Source organism: Zootermopsis nevadensis, unplaced genomic scaffold, assembly GCF_977971745.1.
Source record: "Zootermopsis nevadensis isolate Lab colony 2312 unplaced genomic scaffold, Znev_1.0 Znev_ptg000001l, whole genome shotgun sequence".
Classification (NCBI taxonomy): domain Eukaryota; kingdom Metazoa; phylum Arthropoda; class Insecta; order Blattodea; family Termopsidae; genus Zootermopsis; species Zootermopsis nevadensis.
Genome location: NW_028259133.1, coordinates 10,212,225 through 10,232,074, shown reverse-complemented (window position 1 = coordinate 10,232,074; position 19,850 = coordinate 10,212,225). Strand labels below are relative to the sequence as shown.

General features: G+C 38.7%; 1 protein-coding gene and 1 long non-coding RNA gene across 8 annotated transcripts in view; one reads left to right on the top strand and one right to left on the bottom strand.

The window, feature by feature from the left end:
• The window catches only part of Scr (homeobox sex combs reduced), an 86,192-nt gene extending 83,820 nt beyond the window's left edge, over positions 1–2,372 (bottom strand). For 2 of the 3 annotated variants that reach the window (XM_087342612.1, XM_087342606.1), the window contains exon 1: positions 1,307–2,372. The gene's annotated coding sequence lies outside the window, so the exon portion shown is untranslated. The remainder of the gene's footprint in view (positions 1–1,306) is intronic. The other variant, XM_087342614.1, reaches the window with a different exon arrangement.
• LOC110829915 (uncharacterized) overlaps positions 1–19,850 on the top strand; it is a 588,956-nt gene that overhangs the window by 320,438 nt on the left and 248,668 nt on the right. The window contains exon 1 of one of the 5 annotated variants that reach the window (XR_015533603.1): positions 77–423. The exons of the other annotated variants lie outside the window; for them this stretch is intronic. This is a non-coding gene — a long non-coding RNA (uncharacterized LOC110829915). Of the gene's footprint in view, positions 1–76; positions 424–19,850 lie in introns of those variants that run through there. 5 annotated transcript variants of the gene reach the window in all.

The window sequence follows — 19,850 nt, the reverse complement described above, 5'->3', positions numbered from 1 at the left end:
AGGTTAAAAAGTCTTCAGCTCTGTATGTGTCTTGATCCTCTCTGGTTTTGTATATTAGGAGTAACTATATAAACGTTCTGCGCATGCGTGTGTAACTACAGATATGTGTTTTTCTACTAAGGGGTATTTCCGACTGAGAGGGGAGGGGTTGACGAGATGATTACAAGAGGTGGGGGAAATTTTAAGACTTTTTATTATTATTTTACGAGTATGGGATACCACTTGATCTTTTCGAAACACTTCTGTGTTTCAGTGCGTGGAAATTGAAAATTTTTAGAATGATGGTACTTTCTTACTTGTATCTATTTCGTTTAAGAACCAGTAACAGGAGTAGAACTCAGGATATAAGAAGTTCGCAAGTAGTTTTTCTTAAGTGACTGCTATTTCAGCGGCTTTAAAGAGTGAGGGGGGATTCTATCGGAGGTGAGTTGAAGTTTATTGATTTATTTATGAATTTTGTGATAATAATACGATGTATTTTGATCGCCCTACAACTGATGGAGTAATTATTGTCTTCAGCGCTTTTCAAGTGGAGTTTAAAATGAGTTAATTAACACTTGTTCTTCTGTTTCGCCCGCGTTATTACGTCAGAGGGGAGAGAGGTAGCTTAATGCCACCGGGATTAACAATGGGCTTAGGACTGTCCACTGTTTTGTGCGTGTGAGGTAGCTGGAAAGCCCCCACGACTGTATTTTGTTTCGTTCACTGGATTACAACACTGATTATTAGCATGGCAACTAGCAGAGTACGTCTGATACTATTTAAAGCTACCGGCACTGAGAAAATTGTTTATTTCAAGTGACTACACGACTGATTTGCGGCTAATGCATCTAAACGTTGTGGAAAGTGGCTGATAGCAGATTATTCGAATTGGAAATCAGTTTATGAGAACAAACTTTCCTACAGTAAAGATATATGCAGAATGGTGAAATTTTTAACGCAAGATTAATTATGACTTTTTACATGAAATTGTACACATACTTTAAGCGGGGATCATGTATACAGTCTAATTTGCTGTAAGTTTTAATTATTAAGTGTTAAACTACAATAGAATTATCATAGGCAAAGTATTCATAGGAGACTGATCATCTCTAATATATTATGATAACATTTCTTTCATGGAAAGTCTATATTTTTCTCACAGATCACTCAAATAGAAATTTCCAAATAACGGAATGTATTGGACTGCCTTGCGTTATCTTATTCAGGTAACGTAGAAACCTTGACTTTTACAACAACAACAAAAAACACTTTAAGAAAGAACAAAAACTAGATATTTATAACACATAATTCTTTTCACACCAACCTCATTTCAACTGTTTCTTCTCGAATATTTATCCATCCGCTTGAATGGAATTCTACTGCCTTTTTTTTTTTGCATGTGACTAATTGTCAATATCACACTCTGGCATTGTACGGTTATTCACACACACACACACACACACATAGCGCACTGAAATTAAAACACGTGACGACTGTAATTGTTTCACTTCACGGTTGTTAAGGTCGCCCCTCGCTGCCACCTCGAGAGCTCGTAAGTCACTGGCACAACTTCGTTTCCGAGCGAACGTATAGCCTGCGAGTCACTTTAAGTCGTGGCGAAATACCTACAACACTCGCACTGTCAATCTTTCCTGTCGGAAAAGTAGCCCGTCCATTTGGCAAACTAAAATTTCTATGGAGGTGGCAAGAATACGAGGGGAGGACGAATGGGAGTTGCCATCAACCCAGCGTTGACCGTCACGCAAGTACGGGAGATCTATGACAAATTTTAAATAACGAACAACATGACGTTTAAGAAAATAGTAAGTTTTTTTCGTGCGCGTGTCTGATGCCGTGAATTGGTGTTTTGACTTAACCCCACAGAAGGCCCCAATTTTTGCAAAAGTAACTTTTTTGTGATTTTTATCTTCCTACCTGCGTTTTTTACAATCTTTTCATCGGTTTCCTGGACTCTGTACAAGGTACAAACAGTGTAATATGCTTTATACTGTTGCAGAGCGTCGTAAAATATCTAATGATTATATTTAAATAAAGCACACAGTAAAAGCATTCTTAATTGAAAATAAAGAGGCCGTGTATTACCCGCCACCGGAATCAGTGGTGATTACTCTCAGCTCGTGTGCGCGCCTGCGGTCGGAGATGCACCGTACGTCCGTCCGTCCGTCCGTCTCTCGGTCCAACTGACCGATGCTTTATAACTAGTTTTATGACTTCGCCGTCAGCCACGGGTCGTGGTAGTCGGTTGTTGCTGTTGTTATCTCCTCAATTCGTTCCTCTGTTAGTTATGTCATAATCTGTTTGGATCCCCCTTCACTGAACTATAATTCTTATATTCCGTCCCCTACCGCTTCGTGGTAGCCAATATTACAGTGACAGTACTGTTGTAGGAGATGATTCCCTCCCCTTAACAACGGCCTTGTCGTAGTTCAAACATTTGCTCGCCAGATGGTGCAACCATCGTATTTGAGCTTTTTTCAACTCAATCGTCTTTCTCTTTCGCACACAACCTCGCCCTATCCGTCCTTGTCGCTCACTCACCATTCCTTGTTCGTCTGTCTTTGTTGCCTCCTTTTCTGTTTCTTTTATTTCGTGTATAAGCAGCGCACGCTTTTCATTTCCCATCTTCCTGGCCCCTCTTCTTCAGCATTGAACTCCCCCCTCTGTCTCTTCGTCCTCCCTTCGCAACAAGGGAACCGCTTCTCTGCTACACGAAACCCACGTCAGGGCATCGTTGAACGCTGGGTTGGGTTTTCAGATGAGCAGATCAGGGCCGCCTGTACAGACGTTGCATGGCACTTCTCCCGAAACCAGCCCCGCCATGTGACTGACGTACGGGGAGGGGTTTCTTGCTTCAATGGGGGTGGAATTCTGTGCAGGAACACGTTGACCGCCACCGATGGAATTGACACACACAGTGACCCAGGTCAAGTGTGCGCGGTGGGAAAATGTTTCTTTTTGGAATCTGTAGATTGTTTCTTGCGAGACTGTGCCGTCCTTTGAGGTTGATTAGTTTAAAACGCCTCCATGAGTACCACATTTCCAAGAAGAACAAAACACGTTTGTAACGGTTTTCCGAAATAACATCGTGAGGGTGAGTGGAAAATTTCAGTTATGGATGCATTGCTTTTTTTCTGTATCCAAGACGGAAATTTCATCAACAAAGATTTTTCAGATAAAATGACGACAAATAATATGATATATATCATTTGGAGCATAATGGTACCTGTAGTATGTACATCACATGCTTTGACTTCAACAAACTCTACATTTTGCTCGCAGAGTGCAGGGTTTATGTATTTCGTATGATTCTCAGAACACGCCATTTCCTTAAGTAGCATTAGTCAACTTATCCTTGTATGAAGATTTGTTAAGTTGTCTTTGAGGTAAGATTGAGGGTTTAAATATTATTTAGATGAACGTGGAGTATCAGTGATTTAAGTAAACTCCAGAGATTGCTTTGGCCTATTGCTTTATTTCATGACAACGCCAAACATACAAGTTACACCTTTCTGCGTGTCCTGGTTTGTTTTCTATGGTTTTGCGTCCCTCGACTGAAGTGTATGAAATGCATACATGATAGAAAATTCTGCCATCTCTTAACTTTAAATACAGAATAAATATTCCGTTACAGAATCATGGACTCGACATCTGCAATTCTAAATGGCAAGAATAAAAAATAGCCTTGGGGCGTCTGTCGTTAACCAGACAGGGACGGCTTCATGACAATTAAGGATGTTGTGTAGGTGTTGGGCCATTCGAGTGTCAAAGTACATGTAGGATATGTGAGTCTACGTGTGAAGTATTTCATTAAATTTCGTCAATCTGATTAGATGTCAGTAAATAGTACTTTAAATCCGCTATCAATCAGTTAATTTCTAGTGGCACAGTATGAAGGAGAATCATAGAGTTAAATAAGTAGACGTAAGTAAGACGAAGTGAAATTATCCACAAGCGTCAACCATTTGTACGAACCGAGTGTGTTTTATAAACTCATATATATATATATATATATATATATATATATATATATATATATATAAGAAAATCTAAATTATTAAAAGTAGTACAAGTAAAGCAAATATGCCCAACCACCTTATACGTATTCCAATGCTGTGTTCTGTAAGTTCAGTGCTTCCTCTGTATTTTGCCAGAACGCTGTGCACTGCATAGGTTATTCAACATTTTTCTATAAAAAGGAATTCCGTACAAATCACGAATTTGAAGTTCTAAAAATTTTGTATTATTAAAATGTTTCAGTAAGAACAAGCTTTTTGTGCGTACCTCGTCACAGGATTTAATCCTACTCAAATCAGACTTTTGTATTGCTTGAAATTGTACAAATATGACCATTGTATTATTATTATCCCATCTATTCACCACTTTATAGGGTATTTACTTCCATCTACCCGAGACAGTCCTTGTCCCTAAGGTACATAGGGCAGCAGCTATTTCCGGGATATATAATGTTTTTAACACGTGCTACATGTATTATATAATTTTATTGTTAGAGATGACTACATATTTTACGAGAGTGTCTTTCGAATGATGTATGAAGATCCCAAAATGGCGGACTTCTGCAATGTTGGCCAAATATTTTCTGAGTGACCTGGAGACAGTTCCTGTTAAAGGTCTCGTGAGGAGTTGCACAACTTTACGGATAATGTGAACATTAATACAATTGGACAGACATTTTACAATTCACATGACTATATCGTTCAAGTTCTGCCTGTCTGTGTCCGCGTTTCTAGCCATCAGTCATAATTTAACTTGCATACACCACACTATCTACTAGCTACTCATGTGTACAATGTGTCAGGCCAACCTATTCATTAATTACTCTTTTAAATGCCCCCTCCCTCTCGTGGCCCGTTCACTCTCTAACTTTTTTTATTGCGCCTTGACAGTAGGCAGACCACATTGCTTGTTGTACGGCGACCAGTCATGCTTGAAGAGATAGAGAATTTCTCACTATATATAGGTACTACATGCATGTTTCATGTGCTACTGATTTCGCTTTCAAATGTCCAGCGATCTTTGTTGTACACTCGTGTGGTTCAGCGTGTAACAAAATTTGAATGTCATCTGGGGAGAATATTAAGGGATTTTTATGTCATATAACTTTATTATTTGTAGTCTGTAAAGCTTAATGCTTTTTTGGAATAGGGGAAGTGAAGAGATATATGATTTTATCTTCATTTTATGTAGCTAGAACTATATTAAAACCTGTTTTTAAATTTGTTGTTTGTAGTCAATAAGTATGAAGATTTCTGTCTTCTGGGTTGTTGCGCTGTGTAGTCTGGTCGATGTTTACCAACGTTTCAGGGGTCATACTGTCTTCGTCCCTGATGACGGAGGCAGTATGACCTCTGAAACGTTGGTAAACATCGACCAGACTACACAGCGTAACAACCCAGAAGACAGAAATCTTCATCGTCCTGATGATGGAGGCAGTATGACCTCTGAAACGTTGGTAAACATCGACCAGACTACGCAGCGCAACAACCCAGAAGACAGAAATCTTCATACTCACCGCTGTGAAAACCTCAAATCTTACACATTAAGTATGGACCCTAAAATTAGTTTAATAAACCAATAAAACGATTGAATTTTTCCAAATTAATTTCAGACGACAGACATGTGTTGTAGTGCAGCCCTGTGTACATTGACTGATCGATTGTAAATTTTCCTTCACGAATCAAACAAAAGAATTTTGAAATTGAGCATAATATAAATATGAAAACGAACCTGCTACAGAGTTCTGACCAAGTTTCTGCAGACGTAAAGGTAGTACAGCGACAACGGATTTCGAAACTCCCATCTTACAGATGTGTGTAATTTATTCTTACTTGCATTTTAAACTATACGACCTTACCTTTTCATTGTCATATCTTTACCTTCACTTATGCGTAAATTCCTAATTTGTTTACATAACCCTGAATAATGTTAGTTAATGCGAAGAATGCAGTTTTTGGTTATGTAAATCCGCACCATATAGCGTCTGCATGAAAAGCTTATGACGTCATAATATGATTACAATATGTATGTAAGTTGGTTTTGACAAAGGCAGCAGAGACTAAAATGACATGGTAACTTGACAAGGCTACTGAGACCGTCTGTATTCTTTACATTGTGTATAAAGTTTTGTTTCTCAGAATATAGTCACATGCGTTACGCAATATGGTTACATTTCTGTAACCCGTTTCAGATTGGAAAAAATAGAAAGAGGGTGTTTCCAGAAGAATTTTGAGAATATTTCGAGCTAAGAGGGAGGAAGTAAAAGAAGGCTGAAGAATGTTGCATGTAATAAGGAGATTTATAACTTGCAGTAAGCGTATTCTCTTTAGACTACATATTATTGGAAACACACTAAAATTAATATGATGCTCGTTGCACGCAGCACGCATGGGAGAAGTGAGAAATGCATACAAAATTTTGGTTGGACAACCTGAATTTGAGAGACCGAGTCAAAGTTATAATATTTTGTAGAGAAATAAGGTGGGAAGATGTGGGTTGGATTAATTTAGCAGAGGGTAGGGGTCTGTGACGATCTTGTAAACACGGCAATGAATCTTTGGTTTCCAAAAAAGTCAGGGTACTTCTTGACAGGTTCTCAGTTTCGGAAGCAGAACCTTGAGTTACGTAATACGTTACAGCTTCAGTTTCTTCGTCGAATTTGTCATCTCCCTATATTTCTAACGTAAAGTGGTCTGTTACTATCTCACAATTTCAAAACTCTTGAATATCATTGAAGTGTGGACTTAAGAAGGATGATGCAACGGGTGACAGGAGAAGATTTCACAATGAGAGCTTCATAAACTGCTCTCTTTACCAAGCATTATTTTAGTGATAAAATAAAAGAGAACGAGATCTTCGGATCACATATCTCGCACAAGTAACTTTATGGGCCGGTGGGGGGTTCTTGAGAACACTACAATAAATTTTCGGGTTTCATAAACGGCAGCGTTTTTTTAAGTAGCTGAGAAACTGTTAGCTTCTCAAGATGGACCCTCCTACATGGATTTGATTAAACATCTTTGGAGAAGCCGACCCGCGGAGAAGAGGCACACACGAATTTGTTTAATATTATCTCTGAACCTTGGACAGTATATAGTGTATACTATATACTACGAGTATGCAAACTTAGAAACATTGGAACTGGCACAAATTAAGTTATTTTTATTAAGAACATTCTAATAATTTGTGTATTATTATGAAAAATTTTCAACTTTCGAAGCCAAATACGTACTAAAAGAATAGAACACTTCTCTTTTACAAAGATCAACTGGTTAATTCTGTTCAGAGAAATAATCACTGTTTTTACACTGAAAACCTTAATAAACAATTTTGTACAGAATTTATGGTTACTGATTGTTGAAGAGTGTAATAGTCTACATACAGTTACCATTAAACTATAAATGGCAAACGTAATTTATTTATGAATTATTTTAGTACGTTATTTCTATAATCTAACTTTTCTTAATTTCTACTTGCTTAGTTCCGACTCACGATTCGCATTTCCATTTCGGAAATCAGTATGTAGACTACACCAGTCTAAATAAAATTTGCTGATAATGATTTCCCTTCTTACTAGCTCGTTAACAATTCATACCTCTCATCCATCTCCGAAAGCGGATGATTTAAGAGTATACAGACCGTTCATCACAAGGCGTGCTCCAGTGTTGATGATGGTCTTTCTAGCAGCCATGCTAGAACTGCTTCGCTCTACGTCAAGTACTTCGGAGGGTGAGTTCTGCTAGGGGCGAGGGGGTGGAGAGCCTTGTATTATGTACAACATTGTGATGAAGCATTGGGCAGCCTCTTCACCCCGGTGGACCGCTAAATGGTTCCCGCAACTCTACCATTCATCATTCATCCTTCCCATCTCTTTTCCCTTACACCGTTTCCCTCTCGCTTCCCTTCAATCCCTGAGTTATTGACAAGGCTGGGGTTGCTTTCATCTTTTTCCCACTGCATATCAATTTTCAAACTTCGGTATAGGCGTGTAGGACTTTTCAAAGGAATGGGGGATTAACCTTTGTCTTTTCAGACATCAGCTTTCAATGATCTTGATTACAGCTACTGTTTGCTGTGTTGATCCTGCTGAAGTTAAGTTGATGTTGATGATGATGATGATGATTGTGTCTACTGGGACGTTGCGCCGTGTAGTCTGGTAGATGTTTATCGACGTTTCAGAAACGCGTTCTGCCTCCATCATCGCCATGATGATGGAGGCAGCAAGCATGTCTGAAACATGTGGGAACTTCTATTAGACAGTATGACGTAACATTCCAGATAACAGGTATCTTTATATTTGCCGCCGTGAGTATCTGAAATATCACCTGCTGAAGTGATGTTTTGGAAGTAAGCTAACTTCTAGGAAAGCAATTGTGAGCCCAATCTAACGGGAAAAAACCCCCACAGATTCGGCAGTACATTTTTTTTTAAATTTTCCACAGTTTACAGATTTTAAACAGACCTATATTATCCTCGAAATTTGTTTTAAAAGTAATAGTTAAGTTGGCTCTGGTGCTTAACTAAGCACCACGCTATGCAGACGTGTGAGGATGTGGTATAACTCCACTCATTCTTGATCTCGACATTAGATGGAAATGAGTGGTCCATTTTCTGCAGAGGAAATGACCCTGGCACTTATTGGATAGGGGATTAGGTTGACTACAGAGCCGGTCTGGACATTGTAAAAACGAGAAATGACCTGTCCTGCCGGGAATTGAAACCCGGTCATAAAACTAATGGCCTGATTACATTAGGCTACTTACTGCAATTTTCTGGCTCATGTGTATGGTATTGCAAACTTTGATTCTAGTTGTCCTTGCCATAATTTGTTAAGTTAACCTATAGATCTGTTTCATTCGTGTGCCCTATAAGAGTTCATAAAATTAATTTTGAGACTTGAGGTAAAGATGTATTTTGTAGTCTTCTTCGTTGTGCCACCGAGTAATCTTGTAGATTATTACCAACGTTTCGGAAGATTATGTCGCTGTCTTATTCAGGGTAAAGCTTAATTTTATTTTCAACATATACAATGCCGAAGCGTGTTTAAAATAGAGCTTTACTGATTTAAATCGACCATGAATTGTTGATATTTTGTAAGTTATAGACGAAAATTTTAAGGACTAATGTGGATAATGTGTGATACAAAACTAGGAACGAAGAACTGGATCTAACAATCAATGCATTGATTAACCAACTCGATGTACCAGAGTCCATAAGAAGGGAATATTTATTTTTTATAAAACTCGGAAGTTCATTACCACGTTTAAAAGAGACTGCTTTGGTCTGTCATGAGCAATTTAGCGCCCTCTCATACAGTGCCTTCAAGATTTATTTTAATATTTTTTTCCCATCAATGCTTGTATTTGATCTGGATATTTTGCGCTTGTAATAATTTTGGTTTCATACGGTACGTTTCTACCAATAGTCAATAACTACACGTTAACCGTAGACTGACACGTGTTTTAGTTCTTTGTTGGGTTATCCATTCACAAGGTGCTGATGGGAATATTTGGAATTAAGAAAAGTGAAGTTGCAGTATGAGTAAAGGAATTACTTAAACTGACATTTTATAATCTGTAGACTTCAGCAGTACTATCATGTGGTGAGTTGCACGAACATTTGTTTTTAATAACATACGGGAAAGTTTTGACAAGCTGAACGACTCTCAGATATTCCAAAAAAATCTTTGCCCTAATTATTAATGTTTTAAGTTTCTTTTGATAATGAAGCATCACCATAACTTTCATAGCTGCATGTAAGCTGAGGATGGACATGTATCCTTAGTCGCAGAATGTAGGACTCCACTGTTTCCATAACTACAGCAGCCATCAAATTCTTCAAGGTCACAGCAAAGTCGTACAGCGTTACAACACGAACAGCGTAGTCATGGCGAGTAAAGACAGCTCAGATATCGCACCATAGCAAAGCTAACAACATAACCCCGCTTGGTATGGGGGTGTGCGGGTTATGAACCCGTTCTTGGCTTTGAAGCAAGCAGTCTATTGACGTCTACTATAGTTTATTGAAATGGACATTCAGTAATATTTTACAGAGGACTTGGCCTAGGCCCAGGCCTATATAGAGCGTACTTGTATTGTAACAGTGGTAACTATGTGTACCGCTTGCTCCCATATTCAGTGACTGCATTTTGATCACGGAATATATGTATGGCGTTTTTTTTTATTCTCAGAATTAACAGCGATTATTTTCTTAAACATCACTAATTGAAATCTTTAATGGATGTGAATGTGTCGAGGTAGGAACTGGGTTTATTAATATTATTCAGATAAGTTTAGTGCTTCAAGGGTTTAATGTTATGCGAGTCGTTGTACAGGCGTATTACACTGTCGGCTTTGTGAAGGAAAGAGTGAGGAGGAAATAAAATCCCAGAGACCTTACGTATTTCAATTTCCATCATACTGTGCATCTAAATAAGAAGGAAACAATGGATTGGCCCATGTCATATTTTGAATGGATTTTGCATTACGAGTGTTATGACTGACAATAAGATTGCCTTGTATGGTTTCTCAGTTGTTTTAGTATTAAATAAACCTGCACGTAGAGTTCTGAAACAAAATACAGTCTTGCTCACGTCTTCAGAACGCGAGATAGTTACAGCTATTTGTTGGGACTATACATCATATAATTCTGCTGATGCCCTATTTACTTATACACGCAACTTTCTTGACGATAATTTTACATAATTTAATGATTGATTGAACATCGCTGTCTTCTGGGTTGCTGCGCCGTGTAGTCTGGTAGAAGTTTACTGACGTTTTACACTACATCCAGAAGAAAGACATTTTCATATTCGCCGCCGTGAGAACTTGAAATCTTGCACGTAAATTAATTATTGACCCGTAATCACTTAATTTTACAAAACAGGGCATACAGAATTCTTCAGTTAAGTAAAATAATATTTATATAAGTACTAGATTTCGAATAATATTATTCAGAAGTTCAAAATGCTAAATGTTTATTTATTATCACATTGATTTCAAACTGCGAGAAATGGTTTACAGAAAGCTGTCGTGTGCGTATAACCTGACGTGTTCTCTGTTGACTAGAGAATAATTCCTAGTCTGACATCCAATTTAGCTATCGCTGACAATTATTTCATCAGTCAGGAGAGTGCAAACAGAGAAACTTGACATTTATTTATTTATGTAACAAGTAACTAATTTTTACAGCGTTAGTGTCCAAAGTTCTGTCTGTATAAATTGCATTAGATCAGCAATAGAGAATTATAAGAACTACGTTTTTAATTTTGACATACAAAGTGACAGAACATTGATTGTTCATATTAAAAACAATGTTTAACATAAAAATTAGCGCAAGCTCACTTTTATAATTTTGAGCCATCTAGCTAATTGCTAAATGTAACAAACAGTTGGTGGGTGGTTACAAATTTTAATATTTAAGTATGTTTACACTGAAGTAAGTTGGTATAAACTAGATTAAGTTGACGTAAAACAGGATCCTGTAGTGGACTTGCATTTACGTTGACACGTCACAATATTATATTTTACGTGTCGTAAATTCGATCACCTCATCGTATTTGGTAACTCATGTAATCTTTATGCATTTGATGATTGAAGCACTTCTAATTTTTTTTAAGAATTCAACCCTTACCGCAAAGAAAACACAGCAGTTCACCATTACAAAGATCAATTGATTACAGCTGTTTCACGAAATTGCCGCTCTTAGTTCTGAGAATCATATGAAATCCATCAGTATACTGTGTTGGCAAAATCAAGATTTATTTAATGCCAAAGGGCATGGTAAAGATAGGTACCACTGGTTTAATCCGTTAAAACCGTGAGTCCAAAATACAAACAAATTTCTTTCGTAGTTTCTGAAGTGTGTAGTTATTTAACGTCGATACTGATCGTGGACAGAGGGCATTTTCAAAGCATTGTGTAAATTTCACATAAGTTAATCGAGTAAAAATACATTCAGCTAGAAATATCCTACACTTGACTTTGTAGTTCTGTTAAGGAATGTTTTCGGTAAAGCAAGTACAATAAGGTGCAGAGTGAATATCAGTTTAACGTAACTTAACATAATATAGTCAACAACATTTATCAAACTTTGTTGTTAGTACGAAACTTTGGACGCCATTGCTTTCCAGAAATAAACGTGTATATGACGTTTACTCTGTCCCGTGTACTCCGTGTGTATTCAGGTGTTCAGTTTGTTTGTGTTGTTAGTGTACCAGTGGGCCGGTGGCAGTGGTTTTCGTCAGAGAGCCTCATTGTGCTGCTGTATCAGTACCACTTGCTTTCGTTCCGCTGTGATCTGCTTCATGTCTTGTTAGACTGATGGAAGTCTGCTGATGCCTTTGTAGAGCACCTCAAGTCGTCCTACTCGGTTGTAGCCTACATAGATATATTATGCCAGAAGACGAAACAGTGATGGAAGAGGGGACTCTTCTGTATTCACACCATTCGGCTATGAAGATGACTGTTTTCTGGGCTGTAGCGCCCTGATGATGGATACAGCAAACACTTCTGAAACGTCGGCGAACTTCTACCAGAGTACATAGCGCAACCACCCAGCAGACAGCCATCTTCATACTCGCTGTCGTGAGAATCTCAAAAATCACATCATCCGGCCAAATGGTACAAAGTTTTAATAAGAACTATATATTTTGTGGTAATAATTTTCCATTTTCCTGAATGGTTGGAGAAAGCACTGAACCACTAAATTTATATAAATTTGAGAACCATGTGAGAACCAATGCCTTAATTGTATATCAATAACGTTTCAGAATTATGGGTAGAACGTGTAGAATGAATGAAACGCAATGGGTTAGAAAATCTGAACTGAAGAGACTATTTAGATGACCTAAGCGCAGATGGAAAGATAAAGAGTTTGTTATAACGCATCTTAAAAAATACGATGTGTGGGTGTTTGCTGGATTTAACAGGTTCAGGGTGGATCCAGTAGCGGGCTCTTGAGAACACGAAAAATAAACATCAGTGTCCACAAAAGGCCGGAAATCTCTTAATCAACTGAGCGACTATCAGCTTTTCAGCAGGACTGAGTCTCATGAAATTAGTCAGGGTTAGTTGTACTTTTAAAGCAGGTTTTCTCAACTCGCGGCCCGCCGATCTGAATTGTGTGGCCTACGTGAGGTTCTGCTGTCCGTTCTGGCCAATAGCTATATCGCTGAGAGCTACTGTGGGCTATTATTTAATGATAATATATGATTTTGTTAAATAAAATTATGTTCATGTAGGTTACAACAAAAGTGCGACCTGCGGGAAGATGAGGGTGAATTTGGGCCCAGATCTTGCAAAGGTTGAGAACCCCTATTTTAAAACACTGTCTGAAAATGACATAATGGAAGTGCAGAAGGAGTATGGTATTTATACTTTTATGGAGCTGCTAGTTGTATCGGATATACTCGTAAATAGGGGTCAAGAAATCTTTGCCCAGACAAAGATTCTGCCAGTCGGACTTTTCTTTGAAGGAAAAAAAACAACAACTTGTTTTAATAAAAATGTTTTTACAAACAACTGATTACAGCTGACCTGGGCAGTGGAGAGGTGAGTCATTACTATCGGCAAGCTCCTAACAACTTACACGTGTCGAAACAATCGAAGTGAAACAAAGCGATGGATCACTGGCACTGTGATGAATAAAAACAACTGGCGACTTGAATTTTACTCCAGTCTTTTTCCTACACACCGACGTTCAAATGTCCGTGTTGGTTAACAGAGGCTCTTGTACTCGCCCAGTTCGAAATTTATTGTTTAATGTCTGGAGAGCAGAAGAGGATAATAATGAAGAAATAAAATGTTTTACTCGTGCTTTGATTTTCCCCTTGTCCCGAAAAAAATAGTGAATTTGATGAGCTCTAGACGTGAACCTATAATGGGGTTCCGCAACACGTGTGCCGTAGCACACTGCTGTAACGCCACAAGGGAACATGTGTGCCGAGAATTGTTACAAACATTTTACGTTCTGAAGATTCCTGTCTTCTGGATTGTTGCGCCGTGTAGTCTGGTAGATTTCCACCAACGTTTCAGAGGTCATACTGCCTCTGTCATCAGGGCGTCATCATCGCCGTGATGACAGAGGCAGTATGACCTCTGAAACGTTGGTAATCATCGACCAGACTACACAGGGCAACAACCCAGAAGACAGAAATCTTCATACTCATCGCCCTGATGACGGAGGCAGTATGACCTCTGAAACGTTGGTTAACATCGACTAGACTACACAGCGCAACAACCCAGAAGACAGAAATCTTCATACTCATCGCCCTGATGACGGAGGCAGTATGACCTCTGATACGTTGGTAAACATCAACCAGACTACACAGCGCAACAACCCAGAAGACAGAAATCTTCATACTCATCGCCCTGATGACGGAGGCAGTATGACCTCTGATACGTTGGTAAACATCAACCAGACTACACAGCGCAACAACCCAGAAGACAGAAATCTTCATACTCATCGCTGTAAAAACCTCATATCTTACATTTTACGTTCTCATGTTACAGGTAGAAAAAGGTCATGTTTTATCTTTCGTATTCAGAATTCCTAACACGCTCAGGCTTATTCAACGCGTTGTATTTTTTTTCTTGCAACTGCATTCTTACAGGGCAAGGATGAATACCCAGATACATTTTTATGGCAATGTAACCCCCTTTCATAAGGCGAAATTTTGCGGTGTGCCATCATATGTTTTGACAAATTAGAACGTGTCGGTGGAAAAAATTTCTGTCAGGCTGTTAAGTACACGGTGTGATACTTGTAAGCAGATTTTTAGCCTGCATCTTATGCAGCTTGTCAGTCCTGTCGGTTTTCAATTTTGAGGACTCTAACGTTACATTGCCTAATTTATCAAGGCAAGAACAGAGACTATTAGAATTGTAGTTTAGGCCTAAAAGTCTTTCTTGAGGATTCTAATAGTTAACTCTGTGTGTACAGTTTCTGCAAGTTTAATTTTACAGTGTAGAGTTTGCCGCCATTATGGATATTCTTTGCTGCCCCAAGTGTAAATAAAGACGATATACCTACCTCACAGCGGCTGAGTGGTGGATTTGCAACAAGAAGAACTGTAAATAGATACGCATAAGAAAGACAGATACAATGAGCATATAAGGGATGCTGAGGAGGTTAGGGGGGTTCCTCTTTTGTGTGTTGTTTGTCGAATGAGGGGTGAATGGGGGTGGCCATGGGATAAAGGGCAGAAGGTTGGCGAAGGGTGTAAGAGAGTGGCACGGTAAGGGGGTTGTTAGGAAAACGGGGAAGCACGTAACAGGAGGGGGTGTTTAGGGTCAGTATGACGATGCAGTAGCTCAATACAGCAAAGTATGATGTGAGTAAGGGCAGGAAGAACGAGGGAAGGTTGGTTCTGGATGCGTAAGTTTTGTTTGCAGGTTCCTGGAATGTTTCTTACTTTGTGTGACCGGCAGGCCTTCTGATAATAAACTCAAGGCCAGAGCAGACTCCCTGACAACCTGTGTGAGTGAGCGTAATGCGGAAATAATGGCAGCTGGCTCTCTCCCGATGGTTTTCTCTAACAAATAGGGTAAAAAATGGAATTGCGTAGAGGCTAGGATTTGTCGTTTTGTACGCGGTATAAAGGGCATAAGTCAAACTTAGTCCACAGCGACTTATGCTCTTTTAATCGGGTATCTTTAATTAAAATTACACGAAGCTGAGGAGAAATCGATCGGAAATTATATGGATAGTATCCTTGAAAACGCTAAGGTTTTGTAAGTTTCTTCAGTACTTCTCTGGCGTGACAGACATTTTTAGTTGCAAACATATTGTTATTAACACAGATTTAACTGTGTTCTGAGAGTCCGAGGAAAATTAAATCCTGGATGACTTTTTCAAATTTGAATAGATACAGGATTTATGTGATCTTCAGCGTTTTGAAAAGCAGATATAATAAGAATTTTCGAACTGAATAATAACATGCACTTATAAAATGAATTCTTCTAACGTTGTCGTGAACCTCATGTACAATTGTTACGTTACGTAAATTCAAATCTATATTAATTAATGTGGGAGTCCTCAAATGTTTTTGATGCCATTTATTACTACGTAGCCTCTTATTGAAATTACTGCAGCAATAAGCAAAGTGGACAACTGTAGCAAGGACGACTGGTGTTGGCGTCCAAGGACCCAAATAAAATACTTAGTTTTCCTCACGTTGGACTACCTCCAATTATTTTGAGTTACCTGTGCTGACGATAATTGTAAAAACAATGAAAAGTTGCATATCGATTGCTGACTTACTGCCTATCTTTTTCTACGTGTACACAGTCTCCTGGTTTGAACCCTGAAGATACTGAGAGCTGTGTGGGGCTAGATTCTGAAATATAAAATGCAAACATCTGCATCATTGTAATTCCAATATGCAGAGTGGCAATAGGCCCAATCGCATTTCGGTGGTTCCGCAATTTTCAATGCTATAGTAGATTGTAAGCAGACAGCCCCCCACCCCCCACCCCCAAAAAAGTGGCGGATATAAACCCATGAATAGAAATGGTTTAAATCCTTTGCAGAAGCTATTATTCTACAATGTATTTTGCCCTCATATTCACTCCGAATGCTACAGTACAATTTTAACAGATGGTAGAGTTCGTACGTAGTCTGTGCTATTCCAAAAATCCACTATTATTTTTCTTCAAGCGGACAAAAGAACGTCAAGAGTCGGGGTTTCACGTTTGGCTGCCGCCATGATGAATTGCTTTTCAGCTGTCAAACACAAGATGGATCTTGCTTACCATCACCAGAAATCACAAAATGGCTGTCCGTGAATAGTCTGCAGTCACACCTACTACAGAAGTCTTTAGGCGCAGTAGCTAACGAACCAATGACAAACTTCTAATTTTATGATTATCTGTACAGTCAGCATTGATACCCACTGCGACGGATGTGGTGGATAATTAAATGAATTCGTGTCAGTGTGTGCGATATTTCTTTAACCTTTCTGTAATGTTTTTCTATGATAGTTCTTGGTTAAAATTGGTCGTTGTTGACGCCATGTTTTAGGTACGCATCTATTAGATTATGTTCTAAAATGGCGTCAAATCGCGTTTAAATATTCATAGTAGTACTATGTACTTTACAAAGCCCCACATCAATAGGTAAAAAACACCCAAGGACTACTGTTAGCGGTACCACAACGCAAATCTCGATTTTGAAAGAAAATTACACATCACAGTAACCTGTAGATAAGGTAACATAATACAAAGATTACGAATATGAGAGTAGATGGCCACATACGAAATAGATTCATCTGGAAATATATTCCGATAATGAATGCTTTGTTAATAATCGAGTTGTGCTCGTTTTACCGATTGCAGTTTCCTATTCCGCAAAAGCGTTCGCTAACCTGTTTCTCGCCAATAGATTGGGATTGTATAAAACAAGTTCCGTCTTCGTGTATTTTATTGGGAGAAAATGTTAAATAATAAAATGGTGACAGCGCAAAATCTGCATCTACTGTTAAGTTACATGAATGTAATTAGAATAATGCTGTATAAGATAAGTAGTTTTGTGTTGTTATAAATTACGAACTTTTTAATCTTATCCGCTTCGAAATTTCTGGTTGGGAAATTTTGTTTTGAACTGTAAGATCGTTTAAGTTGTGAAAAACATTCGTATCGAAATGACATAGGAAAGGCAGCTCAAAGACACAGGTAAATTTTCATTATGAACTATGAGTGATTGGGTTTAATTCCCACGAATCGTGGTTTTATCCTAGTATCTGCTTTGGTAATCAATTTGGCTTCAGAATATGCATGTACCAACGACATTTTAGATTTTTTTTTTAAAAATAGGAATATTTATTTTTTCTTATATCTCCTTGTTGCCTGTAGTGAAGTGTTCGAATGTACAATGAAGGTCGTACAAACCACATTTTTGCTGCTTCCTGTTTTCGGTCTTTTTCCTTAAAATACCCAGGCGTTACTACCATATTTTAAAGTTCTTTTAGTTGCAATGTTAAGTTGCCCATTCTTATTCTTCGTTTCTGACATTTTTAAAGACTTATCTCTCAATATTACCATTCAATTTTTTGTATGGTTGTAATTTTATTTCCAGTCTTTTCTTCTTTCTGGTGTAAGGCGTGCTGAAACAACGTAATTCTGTAGTAATATTATTTCCCGCCATATAGATTCAACCTGTTCTAGCGAAACGGATTTTAATTTCACATTTATTCAGTGATAGTGTAGCATAACGCGCAATCCGCCCTTTCAATTAAGCTATCAGAATTACATCTGCATCCTAGTAAGGTTCTAGTTTTCCGTGAAGTGTCAGACGTGGAGCTCTTGTTACCAGAACATGGCGCGGCCTCAGGTTGTGGAGGACAAAGAATGAGGTCACCAGATATGGTGGATAGCTGCAGATATACTGAATAAGCAGTCGCGGACAACCGACAATGTTGGTGCCCCAGTTTGAAAGGGGGGGGGGGGTGCTGACAACTTCACAGGGCCCAGCGCCAGGCTTTTCCGAACGCGCCGGTGAACCTTTGAGTCCGTGAAAGTTCTGGGAATTTCTTGACCGGTTGAGCTTACTGTTAGCTTCAAAAGAATAACACTTCTCCATGGAGTTAGCTGCTTGGTCCGTTTACGTCAAATTGTGGAATGTAGGATTTGAGCTTCTCACGGCGGTGAGTACGATTATGAACGATTACAAACAACAATCACAATCTGGTAGGCCTACAATCTGGCCATATATAACTCTTGGCATTTATCTATGACGGTATGATCTGATAGTAATCATATAATTTTGAAATGTATTTTATGATCCTGCGCTGATTATAGAGGGCCTCAGTGTTCAAAAAGGAAACAGCATGGCTTACTTAGGTTAGATGTTTCTGTGGCAACGGGCTGATTGCTAACTTGTTTCAGTCAATAGAGTCAATTATCGGTGGATTGAGAATAGGTCATTAGTCACTAAGAGTATGTGCGCGTATAGGTAGCAGTTTGAATGGCAGGCTGGTGCCCTGCGGAGTGGGTTGCCATGTTGCGGTGAGAAACAACTGAAGTCTACTCTATACTGATCATTAGAGGAACCTTGACTTCTGTTCTCTGAATATGTGTCCCAGACATGCCGATAGGGAAAAATATATTATATATAGCTATCCCGTTGACTGAAAACTGTTGCGGGATGCTATGACAGTTTAATGTACTACTAATTACGTCTTTGCATGTTATCACCATAATCCTCTGAAAGTTACACGTCAGTACCAGGCTAATGTGATGTTTTCTCTTATTTGAACCCAGGAGAAAATGATATAGTGAGAGGAAGTCTTAACAAAATATTTATTGTTGAGCAGACGAGAAGGATAAGACGGTTTAACTGACTAAGTAAAGGACCACATGGAGCAGAATACTACTTCAGAACCAAACAGTACCGTTTTCATAAGAGCCCACCACCAGCCCCTATCCTGAGCCAGATGAAAAAAATCCTGTTTTTCTAAGATCCGTTTTAATATTGTCTTCCGAGTAGTCTTTTTTCCTTGAGGATTATCAATACAAATTATGTGAGCATTTCTCCTCTCCCGCACATGCCACGCCCATTTTATTACGATACATTTAATCGCCATATGAAAATCTGGTGAGGAGTACAAACTATGAAGCATTTCACGCATTTTTATCCAACCTCTCGACACTTCATCGCTCCTAGGTCCAAATACCCTTCTAAGCACATTGTTCTCAAAAGCCCTCAATCTGTGTTATTATATATGTTAATGAATTACTCATGCTGCTTTGTTTCATTTCAAGCCCTGTGGGCTATTCCAGCTTACATAGTCCAGTACTACCCGTTACAGAATAATAACCTAGGGTTTGAGTTTTCAG